Source organism: Neodiprion pinetum, chromosome 4 (assembly GCF_021155775.2).
Source record: "Neodiprion pinetum isolate iyNeoPine1 chromosome 4, iyNeoPine1.2, whole genome shotgun sequence".
NCBI classification, from domain to species: Eukaryota; Metazoa; Arthropoda; class Insecta; order Hymenoptera; family Diprionidae; genus Neodiprion; species Neodiprion pinetum.
Genome location: NC_060235.2, coordinates 39,079,753 through 39,102,513, shown reverse-complemented (window position 1 = coordinate 39,102,513; position 22,761 = coordinate 39,079,753). Strand labels below are relative to the sequence as shown.

General features: G+C 36.9%; 2 protein-coding genes across 2 annotated transcripts in view; one reads left to right on the top strand and one right to left on the bottom strand.

The window, feature by feature from the left end:
• sit (stuck in traffic) overlaps nt 1–22,761 on the bottom strand; it is a 49,898-nt gene that overhangs the window by 22,272 nt on the left and 4,865 nt on the right. The window lies entirely within an intron of this gene.
• The window catches only part of LOC124216916 (very long chain fatty acid elongase AAEL008004), a 32,321-nt gene continuing 27,211 nt past the window's right edge, over nt 17,652–22,761 (top strand). Inside the window, exon 1 of the mRNA XM_046622035.2 lies at nt 17,652–18,387. The gene's annotated coding sequence lies outside the window, so the exon portion shown is untranslated. The remainder of the gene's footprint in view (nt 18,388–22,761) is intronic.

Genomic DNA, 22,761 nt, shown 5'->3' with positions numbered 1-22,761 from the left:
GTTGGTACAGATGCAAATTCGACTATTTATATTCATGCCGTGCGATGTAAGACTGAATTGAATAGATGAAATTTACCTTTTAGACACGCGAAAATCTATCGTTGATAAAATTTTATGGCCACGGTATTTATATTCAATTTTTTTAAGATTTCATTTTTGTTGCGAGTACGCGGCTCTGCACGCTAATGCAATCCGTACGGTACTTGCGCATCTTTTTACTGCGGAAATTAGGTACGATTACATAAACATGCGCAAACCTAGCGTATAACTGAAATCTGTACAGGTTTTTTCGATAGATGAAGTAATTTTTATTATTTTACGCGGCTAATCGGTTTTAAATCAGAAGTAATAAAATATAATTTAATTCGACAATATGGAATTATACAATAATGTTCTCTCAAAACGAACGGAAAGAAACCAAACCGTAAATTTAGGTAATTGAAAATACCCAATTACACAATATTGTACAATTTTTATTATTTCGAAAACTGTTTGATTTCCACGGATTGAAATTGTTTTCTTTTTTTTTTTTTTTTTTGCCTCTCTTTTTTTTATGATTCTGTTTCGGCTAACTCTTCTGGAATCCTCGAAATAATCGTAAGAATAAATTTTTCATGCCCATTTTCCGATTGCCTGTGATGAGAAGAAACGTAAGAAACGGCGCGCAAATACATGCAAAGTCTTGGATATTGCGCCAGAGAAGAGAGCTGCCGCAATGACCGTTCACTGTTGCTAAATAAATGACTTTTCTCTCCTTCGTTCGGTCAGTTAGCGCGTGGTACGCGTTGCGAAACTTCATCAAATACTTATCGTAAGTCGCAACCATAAGGTGCGGTGACATTTAGCTCACATTTTTGTCTCTCTTTGGCCCTGTTCAAAGGTGCGGTGTGATTACCTCTGGGCGCTGATGCTGTTTTTCCAACAATCCCCTGCGTGTATGACAACACTTATCCCTCCCAATTGATTAAATTCTTGGGTCTCGGGCCGCAGAAAGTGCCATAAAATCGTGTTTTATTTTTCAACTTGGAGAATTCAAGAGATGGAATACCCCACAAGCGGTAACAAGAAAAAACAACATTCGATCGGCTTTCATTGGGAGCTTCGCCTGGTGCAAGGTGTCGAATACTAACCGTTCGACACAAATGTATTTCCAGTTGCCTGCCACTTGTTCGCCAGGCGCAGAGGTGAATTCGAGAATCCTACATTACCGAGGTGTGGAACGAAGTCCGAAGGGATCCAGAGTGATTTTATCCGCCGAGAAGACGGATGCCGAATCGAAAAGCTTCAGTTATTCTCACAGAATGTAGCCAAGCCGAAAAATATGGTTTCGGTTTTCATATGAAACCACGCTTGGTATCAACCGATGATCTGATACTAAACACTCGATATGAATGTATTATGAGTTGCCTACCGCTTCGTCGCCAGGCGCAGTGATGAATCAGAGGATTCTGCCTTACCGAGCAGCAAAGAGAAATCCGAAGTGATCCAGAGCGACATTATCGACCAAAAAGAGCGCCGAGGATCGATCGTGCACACTGTAAGCGATAAGTTGAAGATCCTTGATATTAGCGAACGATTGTAGACCCCACCGGAAAAGTGTTTTCTAGAATAATACCAACCACTGCGCTCGTCTGTTGTCGTCAATTAATAATTTGCAGAATAATACGACCAACGTTTGCGTGCGCAAAAATCCAAACATATTAAACGTTGCACTTGGAATATTTCCACGAATCCCCCATTTCGTAACCTACCGTGCATTTTCCTACAAACTGCCAATTACCGCACAGTATGTACGTACTCGGAATATATTAACCTTGAACAATGTTTCCAACGCGTATCATACAACAAATAGTTTTTCATCATTTTTACATGCCGGTTGATCTAGGAAGTAGTCCGCGTGTTCCGCGTATAGACAATTCCTTGCCAATTCGGTCATTCTCTTATTTCGTGTCGCGGCGATGTAACGTAAAATTACTAACAGATGATAAAATTGATCGCAGAATTTAAGGCTGTTTACAAAACGTGATCCCGTGCTTGTGCTTCTACGGGAATGAAACCTGGTCGACAATTTGAGCAGCGATTGTCTCCGCGAACATTTTGCATCTCTTCTCGAATATAACACGCGCGTCTTCCTTACGCCATAGGATATCCGTAAGTCCGAAATTGGCGTGTCACTTTGTTCAAATCCTTCCGGGATGTGACGCAGCCAGTCTGATGTACGACCGGCAAAAACACGCGTTATTTTTACACACAGATGTAACCAATTCGCGAGTTTAAACATCGCGATAAAGACATCGGGGATTCCCGCCATCAAGGATGGATCTACAAATATCACGCGATCATCGCAGAAAAGCTAGTCTAAGACTCTGGGTGCAAAGTCTATCCCATATACCGAAGTGCAGACGTGTGTGCGAAACGAATAAGATGGAAGCGAAGGGAGGCTGTTAATTTTACCCTTGGCCTTCGGTTTTACCGCCAAGGAATTTCCGATCGTTGTTTCACTCCGACACAGGCTGGATGTTACACCTACAGAGCTTAGACGCGTGTAGTAGGGTATATGCGCATACCTTTGTAGCGTTGCGCATAATGATAGAAGCGCGTGATTAAGGCCTGTGAAAACATGACCGAACGTGCTCATCGTAAACAGCCGCATGTCGGGTGGTAATAGTGTTAAAAAAAAACTGGCGTAATTGCACAGGCAGCAAGTTTTAATGATATATTGTCTATCCGTTACGGTGGCAGCTTCTGCTACTCCTATCAATTATAAATTCCAACGCTATATCTCAAACACTTGTTAAAAATCGTTTGACTTCAAACGATTCAAACATTCTCAAAACACGTTTGCATACGCGAAGCTCCATGATTTTTTACGTGTCATTTATACGGTACCTACGGGTTGGAAGAAAAAATAACGCGATGTCTTTGAACAACGATTGCGAGATGTTGATTTTCTAGGGTAATCTATAGTGTGTATAATTTTTGCAGACTCGATGCGGGTAAGACGTTACACGCTGATTACGGGAAAAAATTATACAACGATGTTTCGAGAAATGTGCCGATTTGTCGACAAAACGTTTCGAGGCTCATACGCTTTAATACAGTGTTATTTACTTGCACAAATGCAGTAATGACAGAGGCTTTTTCCATCAAGATCATTAGGATCGATGATGCGTGGGTCATTATCGACAACGACATCTCTATAATAATGTATACAGTATAGCAATCCGTAGGAAAGTTGTTTGTTCGGTTCTACCTGAGTTCCAACATTTTCATTTACGTCATTGTGCAAACCAGAATATATGAAAAAAAAGGGTCTAGCGTCATTGACTGTACGATCAGACGACTCGTTATTCGTTACATCCGGTAAGTTCAGAGTCGTTGTTTGCTTGGTGTGAATATTCATTGGGGTGAGTTTCGCCTGAAAATTTTCCGCACGGTAATTCCGAGGGATTTTCTATACTTGAAGAAATCACTACCACTGCTCGGCCTTCTGCATAAAACAAAAACGACGATTTCCTTGTCTGCGATTAACTTCGTCAAAGCGACACGTTGAGTTGAAACAAATAAGAATGATTTCAAACGACGGCGTTTGCTGACGGAAACAGATTCCAGTTACCAATGGCGAACTGCTCTGCAGACTGGGATTTAGCCGACTGTAAACGTTCGTTAAGGTGATAGATCAAATACCGATCGATATATGGTATTAATCGTGAAGTCTGAGCGGCGGCAAAAAATGATAAAACGAAATCGTCGACCTTTCGTCGGGCGTTTCGAACCGCTGTGTCAAAGTCAATGTCGCGTTACGTTAATCGGGTACTTTTTTCCACCGAATTGTACAGAAAGTGAGACGAGGTGAGTGGTCGGTTATTCGGGAGAAAAAAACAGTGACGAACTGCGTGAGAAAATTTTTAAGAATGTAAAATGAGTGGGAAATGGGCAGAGTGTTTTGACCCATTTGATGCAAAAATTGAAATACGATATCAAGATCGATTTCAGAATCGTAATCCGAGACCTTCTCAATTACGTTTCACCATTCTCCCTTCGTTTCCAACAGTCCGCTTCTACACCCAATTTCTAATCCAAAGTCTCCGAAGTTGTCGAAGCCTCCTCGACGAAAACGCACGATAATACGAATAGTCGGGATAAGAATATTGCGAAAATCGCGAATTACAAACAATCGTATTCGTATAAAGTACATTGATTTAATCGAAGGTGAGGTCGATTTTAGACAGAGACAGAGACAAAGGTGGGAATTAGAAGAAGTATTGCGAGAGGAAGAAAAAAAACCCGATTGTTAAGCAATCAACCTTGCAGAGAATAATAATTTTTTTACCTTCCGAGCAAAGAAAAACAAACTATTAAATGTTGTATCCACAAACTTAATCGTTTCCACCGCGTCGTTGTCGACTAACGTTTTTTTTTTTTTTTTCTTTTCCTAAATTCTCAAACGCAAAAACTAACGATAGATGCGAATAATTACCCGTACTCTTTGCGTGGCGACACTTGCGTGGTAGACAATTAAACGATTGAATTTTTTTTAAAAACTGCGTCTCTCGACGAGTTAAGGTCAACCAGTTAACGCACAGACGAAATGTTAACGCAATCTTACACGAGATATTTGAATGGTAAGAAAAAACAAACTGTTAGAATGTGTCGGGAAAAATGAGGCTCCAATAATTCTGTAGAGATACTATGCTACATTTATTGTATAGAAATACATACAGAGTTAATAATTAATGATTTAGGACAACACCAGACATGGCGTGGCGCTTTGCCTGCAATCTTGTTTTCGACTAACTCTGTTCAGAAACGCACTCTTCGTTCTCACACGCTCACTCGGTATTAGGATACATACGTGTAGGTTGGATTCTGTTTCCTCAATGTCAATATACAACACACAGTATAGATATATGTGTGTACGATACAAATGTATAGTACATACATCAACACCAACAACACGGTTGGGAAAAAAAAAGAATCGAAATTAAAATACATATAGTTTGAGCAAAAAAATCTATCAGGTATTTTATTGATTACTGTTTATCGCAGCATTAATGTCCGCAAGTCCATTAGACATGGCCATATTATAACGCGGCTGTGATTCCCCCGCGGATAAATATGAAGAAGTAATTTGAAAATCCCTTCATCGTAATTTACGTGTATACGTATAATTTAAACATGTATGTACAACAGAAAATCCCCGCGTTTATTTTATGGTCTATAAAAATATAACGGCAATCAGTCATTTTCGCAGTGATTTGACTACGAACGATGATCTTTAATCGTAATCGTAATACCTGCTCGATTTTCTCGATTTCATCTCATCACGGATGTAAGATTGTATTGATTTCATCCGGGTGACTAGAGTTACCTTCCGACGATTGGATATTCAATTCGTCTACGAATCTTAATTTCAATATCCGCAGACGATCGTTGGCCAAGATCTTTGCGAATTCAAAGCCGACTTTTTAAAATGAACAGAAAATCGGTTGGACAGGTTTCCGAATATGTAGAAAACCGCTTGTGTTAAAGACACCCACGCAAGGATGAGCAATAAATTATAAACGAACACGAGCAGACAGGAAGCGGAATAAATGGTCGACGACGTTGTTGACGGAAACCGAACATTATCCGAGATCGGTTTAACCTTTGTGGTGTAGAATCGACGAGGGAACTAGAATTATTTAGAATGAATCAAGCCGAAAAACGCGCATTGGCCTTCGCAGTTTGCAAATCGATCCACGACGTATCGAATTATTGTGGCTATAACGAGTATATTTATATGAAAACGGGAAATACCCTCGTTAAAAAAATTTGTCGCAAAAAGTATTTTGCGCTGTGCATTGTAAAAAAAAAAAAAAAAAAAAAAAAAACAAAAGTCACGATGCTAACGTTGATTTACACCTTTTGCCAGTAATGCCTGTACATTTTACATCATTGCAATTCGTCTGCGTCGTCATGTTCGATTAAAGAGTAATCGATTGTGATGAAAAATTGTAAATCGTGAAAAAAATTTGATAATTAATATTTTCTACAACGCCGATGCAAATCGTGTGGTGTAAAAGAAGCTGGAAAATTTGAAAGATCGATTGATTTTTCAGGCATCATCGTTAAACGTAAATTATATACGGATAAATCGTCGTTCACGTAAAAACAGAAATATAACAAGACGGTAGTCGATGCAATAAATAATTTACCGCATTTCGCGACGATGGTGAATATTCGTAATTATTTTATGTAAAAGCTGATATTACGTACGTCATTTTTTACGCTTGCGAAGCGATATAAGAATGAAGAATACTACTCGTCGTCATGCGCGAGAATGATAGGAGAATTTCTTGCTGAAGCAAAAAATGAAAAATGATAAAAGGCACAAGAAAAGTGGAAAAATAAAAAAAAAAATTATTATCAACTATTCATAAAACCGCACACGTTACGATGATTTTTTTCTACATTTATCACACGATAAATTATTTCAATTTTAATCGGTCGAACAATAACAATTCCAAAGATTATTCCGCGTATTTCTTCAAACGCCTCGATTCGTTCCGAGCGTAAGACGAACAATGAATAAACAACAAACATATATTACCACCATCAGGAAGTGAAAATTTTCAAACTAATAGTCTTATTTTTACCGACCATATGGACATATTAAATATCGTGGGTTGGCTACGCAACTATTATACCGGTATTTCAAGGTGGAATATTCCAGTCCACTATTCGTCTGTGCCTGCATTGATCTAAAAGAAGTGTAAAAAATCAATGAATTCACATCGTGGGGGGAACGGGGGACTTTTTATTTATCGCTTGGGAAAAGTTTTATATTATTATTTATACACGAGCAAACGTGGAATATTAATTTCTATACAACAACGTTTAACAGAAATAGGAGAGAAGAAGTAGGTAAATATTCTTCCACACCTGTTCTTTCGGTCAAAGCATCCGAGTTCTGTGCTGATTAATTATTATCGACTGATTTTCCAATTTTTCCCATCCGAAATTCTGTTCGTTCGTTCGTCAATTTGTTCCTTCGTTAAGCAAATTGTTTTTTTTTTTTTTTTTACAAGTTAAAATGGAAAAAAAAAAAAAAAAACATGCAGACGCACCTACGCATAATCGGTTTGCAGGCTAGCGTAGGAACGCTGCGGATAACAACCTTGCCGATCAGTTTAGGGAAAGGTTCTGGTATTGGTAGGCCGGTGTGTACGAAAACCGGATCCAGACACGCATCAATCACGGATAATGTGTAAAAACTAAATTGAAAAAAGATGGTAAACAAAATAAAAAAAAAAAAAAAAAAAACATTCAAATTCCAAATCGGATAAGTCATCTACACTTATAAACGTGGAAGTTCGAAGCCCCGTTATAACGATATAGATAACGTAAATGAATGTTACAGCAACGCAAATTAACCGCTATTAAATTGTTTTTTTTTTTTTTTTTTATCGTTTTTTCTTTCTTTTTTTTTTTCTTTTCATTTGTTACTTTTAACGGTAATATTTTGAAAGAATCGTAATTTTATAACCTGTATTCTAAGTAACAAGATTAGAACGTTCTCCCCAACTTTAGCAAATCGATATCTTCCAAATATTGCGCACGTAAGTATACCTGAACATTTTATACATTTATATATATATATACATCGAACCGTTTGAAACAATGATGTTATTAATTTATAAATGCTACAAAACTATAGACTTCCAATGAAATGTCAATTAATAAATTTCATTAATCAACGACATGAGTCAATTTTGTAGCATTTATAAATTAATAACATCATTGTTTCAAACGGTTCGACGTTTGAGGCCTGATAACTCCGAAACGACTTACCTTACGCAAATCTTTATTCAGATCTTTTTTGTAGAGCGTAAAATTTCCTACAAGAACACGTTTTGTTTATATCTTCACACTGATTCGTTTTCGAGTAATAAAATTCTAAATTTAAAAAAAAAATGTTCCCATGTTATTTGAATGGGAAATAGAAAATTAATAATCGCCTCCTCTAAATATCAATATTAAGAGCTCACATTTTACCGAGGTCATTTTTGAGGGACACTCGGAAGATTTTTCAATGTTCTTCGAAAAAAAAAAAAATAGTCGGTTTTTTTGAAACACTCTAATATATATGCAGTTTATCATGAAACATCTATTACCAATATTATTGACATATCACCCTGTATAATATGTGAACTTTACGACGATTACAAAAATTTTGAGAAATTTCACATTAATGATTCATGTATTATATATATATATATATATATATATATATATATATATATATTAATAACATTGGTAATAGATATTTTATGGTGAACTCTATACGTACACATATTATCAAAAATATATGTGTATAATAATATTACGTAGAGGACGGTCTTGTTTGGATGCAACATTACGATAGCTGTATATAAAAATATTATTATTATTATTATTATTATTATTATTATTATACCCATAGAAGAAACTGAAAGTCAAAAAGTGAAAGGAAAAAATAAAAAATCAGAATAGTACATAATTGGAAAATAAAATCATTCAGGTCATTCTGACCGTTAAAATTATGCTGGGCTGGATGCATCGTTTTGTAAAAATATGTGAATAAGCTTTGTACATATACATGTATGTATGTATAATATATATACATATATATTAGACTGCCTGGATAATAAGTTTTTTTTCTTTGATCTCCCACTATGTTATAAACTATGGTTTCGCGAAGTGGGAGAAAGAATCAAAAGTAAAGTGTCACTTTTTATACACAACGACAGATCTGTAATTGTATGAATGAATTAGATTATGAATTCTTCAAGTCTTGTTCGTAATTCATTCTCCGAATTATTCTGAAAATAATTTATTACCGTAACGACGATAATGACGACGACGATGATGATGATGACGATGATGATGAGGATGCTTGTGAATGGAATTACCAAAAGAATTAAAAAAATAAAATAAAAATGCGAGAATACAGAAGAAGACGAACAAAATGAATAAATGAAAGAATAAAAAAAATACACACACACACACACACACACAATCGCGAAAGAGAAAGGAATATTATTGTACACCGTGCGCAATCCGAAGGCTCTCGTATATATACTTTGCATATACATGTACTATAATTTGCGACAAAGATGTACAATGCAGTTTATACACATGCCTCTTACATATTTTACGTATGTATGGACATCGAATCGGCGGATCGTTGGTAGGGAATATGACCTGGATAAAACTCGAATTATATATGGTAAGGTATTAACAGGTGGCCGCGTGTATTTCATAATTCGACTAATGAAAAAGTAGGAAAAAGAAAAGAAGGGGAAAAAATGTGGAAACCTTAAGATATGAATCGTTCGTTTATCTCTCTGTAAGAATTATTGTCTTTATTACGCTGTGGTTTTACACACCGCGCACATGCGGACGGTGTGAAGAGTACGAAATGCTCGAAGAATAAACAAGGCGAGAGGCAAAGTCATTGGACCTAACGATATGTATTTATTTGTTTATTTTCCATTTTTTTTTTTTTTTTTTTTTTTTTTTTTTTTTTTTTTTTTTTTTCGTTCTATTTCGGCTCTGCAACAACTTTCTGAAAAACGATAATCGTATACTTATTATACATAGATGTAGATTCGAACTATTGCGATTAATTTATTTGATCTTGATGTAAAAAAAAAAAAAAATTATCTCTACGTAAGAATTACAAAACTTAAATATTACATGTACGAATGAAAATAAAAACGAGAAGTATAGAAAAAAAGAATAGAGAATATGAACGAGCAGAAACATTGAGTGCATGAACTTTTTTTTTTTTTTTTGTTTTTTCCCTTTCAAAAAAACAGGGAATAATTTACGCGGTAATATTGATTGAGGTCGGAAAATACGATACGGAATAAATGTAGAAATATAAATTCAGGTAGTTAATAATAATATTATAAAAAATAACGATGGCAATAGTTACGATAAATTTACGCATCGGCGGCGTGACATTTCTTGAATGTCGTAAAAGTAAATGTGTCTCGAGAGAAAAAAAAAAAAAAAAAAAAAAAAAATGGTGAATAAAAAATGAATACCGAATGACGCAAGCGTAATTAGAGCGGGCATTTACGCTCCGGCATGAAGAAATACGATCCTAATTCGCAAAGATGTTAGGGTATTGTCGCTAATTTTAACGAGTAAGTACAGAGCTGCGAATTTGGACGCGATTGCTCTCTTATATTCTTTGCAGGTAAAAACATTTATAGGTGTAGGAATTATCCCAGCGAGTGGCCGTTTCAACGTCCTTGAAGATTTTCGGTGATGTTCGGTTGGAAGACGAGAAAAAAAAGAGAGCGAGAGAGAGAAAGAGAGAGAGAGAGAGAGAGAGAGAGAGAGAGAGAGAGAGAGAGAGAAATTGAAGCCGGATCTAGCCGCGTGACCGAAGGTACGAAACGTTGACTATACATATACGACGCTAACTAAAATCAAGTCTGGAAAATATTATCTCCTAAGCACATACTGACGAGGGTCCAAAAATGACGGATGACATAACGATTGACGATGATCGTAAACCCCGGACAATCCTGATTAGACGCTCTTTCGTCGTAGAAGCCAATTTAGCCGTATAAAGAAAGGAGAAAAAAGATTTTATTTTCTTATTTTTTTTTTATTTTTTTTTTTTTAATCTCAAATTACGGAAACCTGTTACGGATATATTGTAATCGTCGTGTGATTCTGAAGTTACTAAATGAACAACGTTTTTCATATAATAGCACCAACGTTAAGCCTGTCGAACGTTACTGCTTGTTACTAAAGACAGAGAGAGAGGGATAGAGAAGTAACATTCTTTTTTTCACAATACTTTTCCGTACGATTGTTTTTCGACAATCATCGGTTTAGTTATTAATATACAATCGACTATATCGTATAGAATAGGGGAAAAAGGAAAAAAATCTGACAACTCATCGTAGTTCCGACTTCGTCAACTCTCTGAGTCATATCTTTGATACACGCGAATGAATAGTACGCGTAATATGGTGTAAAATAAGAGGGGAAAAGGAAAAAAAAAAAAAAAATCAAGTAATTTATACATTATAACGTACATGCGGAATGCTAATTATCTTGTGACTTGAGGAGTTGAGGATTTATCATCCATAAATCTTCGACACCACCGTCCGATACTTGATTCGGAAAATCGTTGGGATCGAAAGAAGTGAATTGTATATATAAGTGAATAATTTCGCGTTGATTAAAAAAGGAATTTATATATTTTAACTCGGTGTAAATTATTTTATCTCACCTCAGGCGTATAGGCAGTTATATTGTAGATGGTTGGGTTGGAAGAAAACGTTTGAAATTCTCTCTAATTGCTAGGAGAATCCCGTTTCAAAATTATATCTTTGGCGAGTATTGGCAACGAGTATTTGCGGAAAAAAAAGAAATAAAATTATAAACATGTGTAGACGTATGTTTTACGTTTTTACATTATACATGTATGTAGGTATAATGTATTATATGCAGTATACACACGCCTTTCATAATATTCGCTCTTTCACAACGAACATTCTGCGCGTCTTTAAACCATTGATAATTGATCCTTCTAACGTATGTACGTTGCAATACCTCTTTGCTCAATTTATCATACAATTTCATGAGGATTGAAATGTAGAGAAAATAAATGGGAACAACCCGATGAAGAAATTTGACGACACAGTCTGTAAAGCTAGACTACGATTCGTCTCGAAATTTTCTCTCCAAGAGTTGGCAATTTATGTTGTTTTTTTCTTTCTTTACATTCTCAAGTTTCCAGCAAAATGTGTAAAACGGAACGTTTCATTTCAAAACTTGTTTAGAATGTCAAGGTTGTTCGTTCCGAAGTTTTATGCCAATCTTTATTCAACATTCTGGAACGTGTGTTAATATCGTTCTGTAATTCGTATACAGTTCCAATTGCGGTTTAAAAAAAAAAAAAAAACAACGGTAAGTAATAATATACAAATTACAAATCATCGCGAGTAAAAAAGTTGACGGAGTTCTTTGGATCTGAAAAAAGTGTAAACGGATTCGATGCTCCTCTTCGTTGTACGGCTCGTAACGTCGTTACACCAAATATCCTGTGAATGTATGAATGCGTGCGTGCAAAGGAAACGTGTAGAGATTGCGCAACGATATTTCTGGCGGCGATTGCACCTTCCAAGGTAACCGTCGGATCCATCAAGAAATGCAACTGCAAAGCTAGACCGACAAAATTGAATGAAATCGAAAAATTTCACACGTCGGAGAAAAAGAAATGAATAAGATTTGAATTCCAAACACCTCCCTAACTAACAATGTACCACAGAAATCACGCATTGTTGTAAATAATGGTTGTTGACCGATAAATAATTTATTTTACTCACAAATGAAATTCTCTAAAGTATAATATTATATACATTTTTTTTTCCAGTCAGTCGAAATATTGTTTGGGTAAAGTTGATATTTTACAGAGGGTTGTTTTAATATTTGCACGATGAAACTTACGTGTGATTCTGCAAAGAGTGCAACGTTCCTATCACACAAAATCTAAAATTCCGATTATCAGTTGCGGAGAATTCATTTACGGTACGGATAAGATAATAGCTACATAATGCTCATCGGAATCGGCCGAGCGATATAAATTTTAGAGTGAGTAAAAGAAATTCCTCGGACTTCATTGATACGATTTGTTAAAAATTAACCTCTTTCAAAGATTATTATCCTGCAGTACCACGAGGCTTTGCAATTTGTATTTAACTCGAAGCTTGACTCAGCCGCGACTTTTCATACTCTAATCACGTTTTCGCTTAACCAAATTTTTTGCGATCCTAAATCCGGCAACGACCTCTCCCGCCGTATTTCTTTTCTCTAAATTTCGTCTCCGCTTCGACCCCGGAGACGCGAAGTTATGCGGGATCATCGACAAGGCGATGAGTCGCAAAATTCTGTGTATACTAACAATATTTGACCAGACCGGAGAGATGAGGCAACGCTCGTTTTCGGGTCCAAAGATCGTTCGATCCCTCCATTCGACTCCCTTCAACCGCTGTGCTGCAGGCTGTGCCAATCGGTTGGTACGTGCGACGAAACAGCTCTTGAAACTGCGCGGGTCTAATCAACGCTGATGATCGAGCGCGCATGCGCACAGCTTCGCAATATTGCGCGAGTTGGGTAATTCGCCGCTGCACGATGTCTCGGATCGGCCTCGAAAAAATTCTTTCACGCCCGTTATAGCAGCGTATAACAATATTTGAGAGCCGGTCGAGTGAATGGGAAATTTCGATGTATATATTAATTCTGTCCGTCTCTACGTTCGCCCGTATTCTCGCTCTATCTTCTTTTCGTTGCCGCAGGTAGTTGTACACCCCGCTCGATTGTCGCGCGCGCGCATGCGCGCAACTCCGTTCCTTCGTCCCTTCCTCCTCCTCCTCCTCCTCCTCCTCCTCCTCCTCCCTCTCCTCTCCCCCCCCCCCCCCCCTTCGCCCCCCGCCCACGACCCTTGCCGCTTTCCGTCTCCGTCGCGCGACCCTTGTGAAAGATATCGTTTCGCGACTCTGCCTCCGTACACGCGGCTTAGAATTAATCATCCCAACGGCTCTCGGCTCCTCGTTTCGGACGCCCAATTTTCAAGTGAAACTGGTCAGCCGTTAGTTCAACACGAGCGCTACCAGCTCGTACCCTCGTGTTAACGGCTCCGCCGCTCAGTCTCAAGCGATTCGCTATTTCTTGTATTTTGCACGATATTGAACAAATTTTTTATTTTTTCTTTATTATTTATTATTATTTTGTTTTATATTAAATTAGAAATGGGACACGGATCCCTCCCCCCCCCCCCCCCCCCTCCCCCCCACGACTATTACTCGAAACGCGATATTGAAATTTCATCAAACTAATATTCTCCAGCGATTCGTCGTCTTTCTCTTTTCAATAGACAACTTTTCCACAAGTAAGCAGTGTTTACAATTTTTTTTTTGCCTTCGGCACATTGTACGAATTCAAATTTTAACCTTTCCGTTTAAGAGTTCTGGTTTTTTTTTTTTTTTGATCGCGCCCAAAAAAGTTGTTCTGTTCGGATGCACATAAATTCGAGTTTTAAGGAAGTCTCGACGACATAACTACCTCGAAAGTACCTGTATATCTGAATCTGTCGCCATTTCGCAAATACACACAGACATTATTGTAAATATGACGATACACGTATACAAGTACAAAGAGCGCGAGTCGCAAGATCACCGACTTGCGTGTCGATTGAACTTGATAAAAATGATCGGTATAACAAAAGCAATAAAACTTAAACGCTCGTAAAATCAAAAGGAGCTTACACGTTTGAATAATTGATTGCTTGATGAATTTTTTCCTAACAGGAGGAATATACCGTGAAAAAAAAAATTTCCGTTGAATGTCTGGAAATAAAATAAAAATACAGTAGATTTACAACAAGCTTGGACCTTGGCACTGTTAATTTGAAAGGCGGTAAAAATTCATATACATTTTCACAGTTATTCCTCACGATTATTTTGACTACTTCTGCAAATTACGCGAATAAAATTTTAACATTCGTTCTGATTTTTTAATTTTTCATAGTTCAGTAACCCGCGACGATCGGTTATAAAATAAGAACTCCTACTTAGTAGATACCGGGACAATCTCATGAAGCATGAAAATGAACCGCGCATGCGCCAAATTATTAAATCTCATTGGTCGGCCAAATCTTCCCGCAACGATAATTTTGTCCGCGACGCAGGCGGGCCAACCCACGCAAAATGTCTACGTTTGAATTTTCAAAGAGCGTAAGCATTGAATTCCGAGCGTTCTTCGAAGAATCAACTTTCCGACCCGACAACAAACGCTTCCGAAACCTTTCCGAGTCGCTGCCTCGATTATTTGAGATTCTAACCTCGAAAATTCGTATCAATCGCATCGCCGGGAGAAAGAGTTCGACAGCTGAAAACTCGGATTGGCCAGCCTGCAGGAACAGCCGATAAAACTCGCGCATGCGCGGTTGATTTTCAAATTTCAACATATTGTCCCGGTCTGTACCTACGTTTTTCATTTTTACTGACCGATATATCGACGCCTAAAATAATTAGGCTGCTTAAAAAAATTTCGTTTCATTGCATTTCACCGCATTCGTCCGATTATCTACACCTAGAAAATACTAGGTTGTCGTACAATTTTTGCATCACTCATCTGTACAAGTTTATCGATCTGATTATTAAATCATAATCGTTATTGAAAATATCGAGGCCTTCACCAGCAACGGCATATATTTGTAATTATTTATTCATCTTCTCTCCGCATAAATCCCATATGTTTTACACGTATGCGTATATATCTACGTACATATTTATATTACACAGCCGTAATTTATAGGCGTGAAGGTACCTCAGCAGTAGGTTAAGATGCAGTTGCGATATATAATATAAATATTGTATGCCAATGGGTGTAAATTCACATGCTCGTGTGTAACCTGAAATCGAACTCTTTGGAAAAACGACTATTTCCCATGCAAACAAGATAGCGAAGTGAATCCGAGTGAATCGCAAGTAAACGAATAAACGTAAACAAGTCGGTGGGTTAAAAAATTACGTTGCAACCGCGAATTTATTTCGAACCTCATATTTTAAATACGGTTGCGTATGTCGTACAACATATATTACGAATTGCCAACGATCACTGAACAATTTCTCAAGGTCATTCGTATACGCCATGCCTCTATAACATTATTGCGGCCAAGTATTACGTATTACACGCACCCATCGGTTATTACAATATCACTCTCGCCAGCCTTTCGTCGAATCATTTCTCGGACGTGTAGAATATTTGACCGTCAACTCGAGCCGCGCGGTCCGGTGAGTAAAGGAGAAGAGGAAAAAAAAGAAATAAAGAAAAAAAGGCCCGCAAATTCCGGGACACAAGGTTTGCCCGCGGAAGGAAAGTGACGAGGAACGAAGGGGGGAAAAAAAAAATTTGACAAATTGAAAAGAGTCGGGCTAGAGGGGAAAAAAACTGGACGTAAAAAAAATGTAAAAGGGAAAGTAAAAAGTTTGGTTCAAATTATTCCTTGTCGTGGGCTTTGTTTTTGTTTTATCGGTGTGGAAAATATTTTTCACCTATGCAATTCGATGACGCGAAACCTCAATGTTCTATCAATATTCAAAGTCCTTTTTACCGATCATGTTTGTGCGTAATATGCGTTTTTTTTTAAGGCTGAAAAGAAGATACTTTTCATCGGGAAATCTTATAACGTGCGAAATATAATTTCGCTGAAAGGAATAGTTGGACGTTGAAGAATTGAAAGAAGAAGTGAACTCGAAAATTAAATCACTTTTGCAACGTCACGTCGTTCCGTCTAACGACAGATTCTCGACGACGGCCAAAATGTTTCGCAATTCTTTATAAAGATGCGTAAGATTTTTATTACACTCGCTTGTGCACGGTGTACAGGTATAACATGTTTGAAGACATATTCATACGTCAGAGAGGAATAAAACAACAACTAATGGGGGGGGGGGGGGGGGGGGGGGGAAGGTGTAGCTAGTTATAGCGTTAGGAAAAAACGGAGTTAGATGAAAAACGTAGGATAGAAAAAAAGATGAATAAGAAGAAGAAGTAAAAAGAGTTTATAAGAAGGCAAAAGCTGTGTATAAAATTGAAAACACGAAGCCCGATACAATAATCGTCATGTTTTTGTATTTTATTCGCCCGCAATTCGGGACGGAGTTGAAATTCCGAATTTGAAAAGTTCCCAAAGCGCCGAATTCCGAATTATTTGATGGCGAAACTTGAAGAAAAGAAATCAAACTTTGACGAAAGATCAAAGTTTCGAACGATCTGAAACCCGGAGCTCAAATTTCCGAAAGGACAAAACGCCGACGAGTCAAAGTTCCGAAAGTGCGAAAATGAGAAAATTAAAAAATCTGAAACATCGAAGATTTTCGGTTCTGTGAATTTCCGGTGAGTTGAAATTCCACCGCTTCGATCTTTCTTTGTTTTGAAGTGTTCTATACTTCCGCGTTCGGAATCCCGATCGTTCCGTCATTCAGGTTTTCCGATTTTCCACATCCACTCATCGATTAAACCACGCTGTGCGATACAAGTTTTAATTTTCGAAATTTCACCCCATCGAAACTTCATATTTCGTAACTTTACTTTTCGGCACCTTGAACCGTGAACTTTCCAACGGTTCGAAACTTTGTCGTTACTTCAAAGTTTGATTTCTTTCCGTCAAGTTTCCCCGCGAAACGATAAATAACAAGGCCTCTTTCGGAAGTTTTCAAATTCGTAACTTCAACCCCGCACCCGCAGAGCAAATAAAGCTCATTCGCTTGTCGGCATGAAAAACACGTCGACGCACAAATCCAAAAAAAAAAAAATAATACACTCAACCGCAATGAAATTTCCAGGCAGATCACAGGCGTGCCGTGTACGATTTTCAGAAAAGAGTCGAGCGCGTGAATCGCGTTCGGTTTCTTCATTAAAATTGCGCACGCGCCGTTTCCTTTGCGCGCACATTTCTCGTCGGCTACTCTCTGGAAGACCTTGATTTCCGCCGAGGTATAGCCCCCGCAAATTCAACCCCCACCTGCAACCGATCGGTCTGACCCAACGTACCCCTTCTTGGATAGCCAATACTTAAGCCGTTGGGCCTGAGGCCCCCCGACCATTCCACCAGCATCAGCTCACCGGACCCGCGTGTCTGTAAAATTGTGTCATACGAGTTACACATTGTACGGATACGACGTCGCCGCTGCAGTCGCAAACATCGCCGGTTTTACAATTGATTCGATTTACGATATACCGGTTATTATTTTCCTTCATATTTTTATTCCCTTCTTATTATTCTTCTTCGGTTATCGACGACGAGAGATATTGTTTCTACAAATTGGCGTCTGTCGCCGATTGATTTTCCGGTCGTCTGCTGCGGAGGGCGCGATAATTAACTGGTGAAATTCGTGTATCCTACAAGCTGCAAGCTTTCGCTGCTGACGTTTTTCAGACAATACGGGAAAAGTCGAGAGGTGCGGTTTCAAAGTGAATAACGAGGAACAGATAGACGGTTCCTATTCCTCCGATAGAACCTCGCAGCAAAGTGAAACATATAAATCGATTCGTTCGTTGATGCAGGATTTAACAAAGCTCCTATTCCTCACCCAAGTCAAATATATCCGTCGACTGATCGCGTAGATCGAAGGGGCAAGAATACTTTGTGTACGTTTCATACACGGAGAAATAAATAATCAAATAAATAATTACCTGGTTCCAGTAAAAACGAAGAGTAAGAAAGATAAAAAAAAAAGAAAAAAAAAATCAGAATAAAAATACAAAAAAGAAGAAAGACACAGTGTTGAGTGTGGTGATAAAGTTTCGGCCTTAACGAGTAGACGCGATACGGTAAGATGAAATTCATTCACTAAAATTACCCACTTGCGTATATATGTATATATATATATATAAATTCTTAAAACGTGTACAGCCGTAAGCACTAAACTCGTCTTATAATCACGGATACGCATCCATACATACGCGTTTACGTAATATTTCTTTACGGGGACTGAAACGACCCTGAATTATATCACATATCCGGTGATTGTACGACGAGAAGACAGACAGAGGGGCGGAAAATAAGAAATTAAAAAATAACCATCGTAACGAAGATATTAACCGGCAAGTATGCGATGTGATGTAATAAACGCCAGTTTTCTAATCGCGTTTTCAAGTTCGGGGGCGAACGCTCGCCGCGTATCTACGTACATTTATTAGTAATTGTAATTGTAATGACAAGAGCTACAAAACAAAAAAATATTCGACAATCAATAATTCGACAATTTAACTCAATAATTCATGAAAATTCCACACTTCCTCACCTTAAAAGCCCAATATCTCAATAAATATCGATGTTAGCAATTTGGTTTCCTGGAACTTTTTTGTAGGAAATTAAATTTCCTACAAATTTGTTGAATATTTTTTTTTTTTTGTAGCTCTTGTTATTTACGAGATACGGGCAAAAAGACAAGAATTTCATGAAAAAATTGGGTTTGGGTGGCCCGTACGACTTCGCCGGTGTGAGTTACGACTTCACCGCAATGAGCACTTTTGTAGATCATTTCATTCCGAAGAAAACCTACTGACGTCCTAGACTACACCATAGAATGCCTCTGAACTGTAGATGTTTTAAAGAAAAAAATTAAAGTTTACGTGTGTTTTAAGCGGGAAATCTTTACATGCCTTGGGCGAGCACTTGATATTAATATTAAGGGCTCAATCTTTCAGGGAATTTTTTTTGTTGTATTTCCAACAAAATTTTACGGTGGGACCGAAAAAAAAAAAAATAGTCCAAAAAAAAAGCACCCTAATATTTATATAAATATATATATGATATATATATATTAGGGTGGGTCAAAAAAATCAAGTATTTTTTTTTTTGGATTCGACACACGAAAACTAGTTCCTAGCTACCTCTAGAAAGTACTTACCAAATCTAAGCTCTTAATATTAACGGGAAGATTATGCTCATCATAGTTTTCCATTTTCAATTTAGTCTTATATAAAAATGGCCATATCTTATCACCAATAGATTGTTAAATTAGTTGCATCGTCAATATTTATAGGAAATTGAACGCTCTACAAAAATGGTCTCTTATACTTTTTTCATTAATCTAACCATTTAAAAGATATTCAAGGTGAAAGGTTGAAGTATTTTAAGGAAAATAACTTTTTGTTTTGAATTTTCGACAAATTCCCCAAACAAAAAATATTCAATTATAACTTTTTTGGAAAAAAGAAATTTGAATGACATTTTAAATAAACCCGTTGAAAAATATCAAATTACGATCCTCAATTGTGATAAAAGTTATAAAAAGAAAATATCGTTAAAAAATTGATTCGAAAGAAATATATTCTCAAACAAAAGATAAGACATAACTTGCAAACTGTCATTCTTTCGAAATAAACTCAGATTCTCATGAATATTGTAAAAATTCATAAATTGAATGGATAAATTGGAAATAATTATTTAAAAACTATTAAAATCAACAGGCATTGGGATTCTACTGCGAATATCTTCTAAATGGTTACAGTAATCGATTAACCACAAGAAACCTTTTTTGTAGAGCGTTCAATTTCCTATGAAAATATCTGAAACTCATTTGACAATAATTATTTTTTAGTAAGTTACAAAATTCAAAACAAAAAGTTATTTTCCTTAAAATACTTCAACCTTTCACCTTGAATATCTTTTAAATGGTTAGATTAATGAAAAAAGTATAAGAGACCATTTTTGTAGAGCGTTCAATTTCCTATAAATATTGACGATGCAACTAATTTAACAATCTATTGGTGATAAGATATGGCCATTTTTATATAAGACTAAATTGAAAATGGAAAACTATGATGAGCATAATCTTCCCGTTAATATTAAGAGCTTAGATTTGGTAAGTACTTTCTAGAGGTAGCTAGGAACTAGTTTTCGTGTGTCGAATCCAAAAAAAAAAATACTTGATTTTTTTGACCCACCCTAATATATATATAATATGGTTATAAAATATGAAGTAGGCCCCCGTGCTATGTTGCAGAGGCTCGGAAGCTGGGATAGAAAGCGCGAATACAGACACACATATGTATATATATATATATATATAAAACATATAATCATAATATTATATACGTAGTTATTACTTCGTGAAGTTACAGAAAATGCGACGAAGAAACGAATCGGGATCGTGTATTTTAGAAAATGAGGAAAATCGGTCGAGCCGATCGCGATGCGAAATCGGGAGGAAAGAAATTGACCAGAATCTAAAATAACGATTGTACTTTATAAGAATTGTACAGTTAGACAGAAATCAGCCGAATAATGGTTAATTAATTGGAGATATTGTAAAATTTGGCGAAAGTTGAATTGTTATAACAATTGTGCGGGCTTAACGGTACGTGAAATACGCGCGTTGACGAATCGATTGTTTTTGCGTGCGCGTGTCGAATTTGTTGGGAAACATTGGCCGCTGCACGCATGTCGTGCAATATGGGTATAAAATACGGTCGCAAGACAAGTGGGAAAAAAAAAAATCGGATTCAAATCGATCGGAGATCGGCGCCGGACGACGTCCCACACCGTGTGCAGTTAGTTTAACGATCGATGATCCTTGAAAATCGACGTGCGCGGTTCACTTTTCGAACGAGTCTGGGGGGCAAGGTTATTATCGCGCAAACCGTGAGAGATTATTAGCGAAAAATTAATCATCCATGTGTGGAATTTTTAAACAGTATAACCGATTTTTTAACGATTTTTGTACAGATTTTTTCGCAGAGGAAATTATTACGCGCAGGTGGGAGTGAAAATATTTCAAAGAATTTTTATGGGAGCGTAAATTTCATTTATAAAATTTAAAAATATTAGGATCTGGGTATATAAAGAAGTGAAAAAATATAAAGGTTAGATTCGTTACGAATTTCCTGTATTTTCAATTTTCTAAACTCTGACGTTCTACAAATTAGTTTTTCGCGTCTTTGAAAATATGATTATATTCCTTCTATTTTAAAACCCGCGATTTTGCAGTTCGGCGACAATTTTTTCTTTCAATTTGAACGCCGACGTGCACGACTAATGCCTGAGAAAATTCGCTTAGCGTGTTCGCCGTGATTTTCTTTTTTTTTTTTTTTCTTACGGATAAATCGGATCAAGCACCGAATAATTATCGAAAGATCGTGAAATCGATCGAATATATCAGCTTTATAAATAGATAGTAAAATTATAATACGTATCAGGCGGCTACACAGAGCGTAGGATATTATATAGGTATAATGAAAGAGCAAACGTCACACCTGTCTTAAAAGCAAATATTACACAACTCGAAAACCCGCGGGTATACAATATTTAATCAGCACAAGGTCTCCGGTCCACGTGCTCATATTACACTGTACGTATATGAATGTAAAAAAGATATGTTTTCTTTTTCAATTTCGCGGTTTTTCAATCCGCCTGTAATACACGTACGAGGCATTCCCTTTTCTTTTTTTTTATATATATAAATTTTTTTTCTTTCTTTCTTTTTTAAGTGTGGTTTAGTGTATAAAAGAAAAAAAAAAAAAAAAAAAACTTCCTTCACCGAGTTTCACATACTTTTGACCAGGGGTTTAATTTTTACTGCTCCAAAGAACGCGAAAACACAATTTTCGAATGAACAGCCCCGATCGATTGGCTGCAAATTTTTCTCGATAATTTTTTTGTCAAAAGACGAAAATTTTGAGGTCAAAATGAAAACGGGCAAGCTTTTGGTTTAGAAGCTACAAGCGAAACGAGTAATTGAAAAGTGGTAAGAAAAATCGAATTGAATATGAATTTAGAAAATACAAATTCACGTTTCGTTCGTTTCTTATCAATTTTTGAAATTGAAAAAAATTTGAAGAACCGTTGTGAAGAATTTAAAGCCAACTGATTGAGGCTGTTTATTCGAAAATTGGGTTTTCGTGTTTTTGATGGCGGTAAAAATCGAACCCATTATCCAAAAAATCTAAAACTCGATAAAAGATGTTTTTTATATTTGATGATAAAAAAAAAAAAATAAAAAATCACCCACAGCGAGGATACATCGACGGACTTGCCTGAGTGGAATGCCTGATAAATATCGAAAAATTTCAAGTAAAAAAAATCTCGAACCGCGCGATTCGCTCGGATATTGACCCGGCGTTCAAAAGAACGTCGCTAATTTTTTCGATCGCTACTGCCGAGCAAGCAGTTTTAAGGATAAGTAGAACAACCGAGGCAGC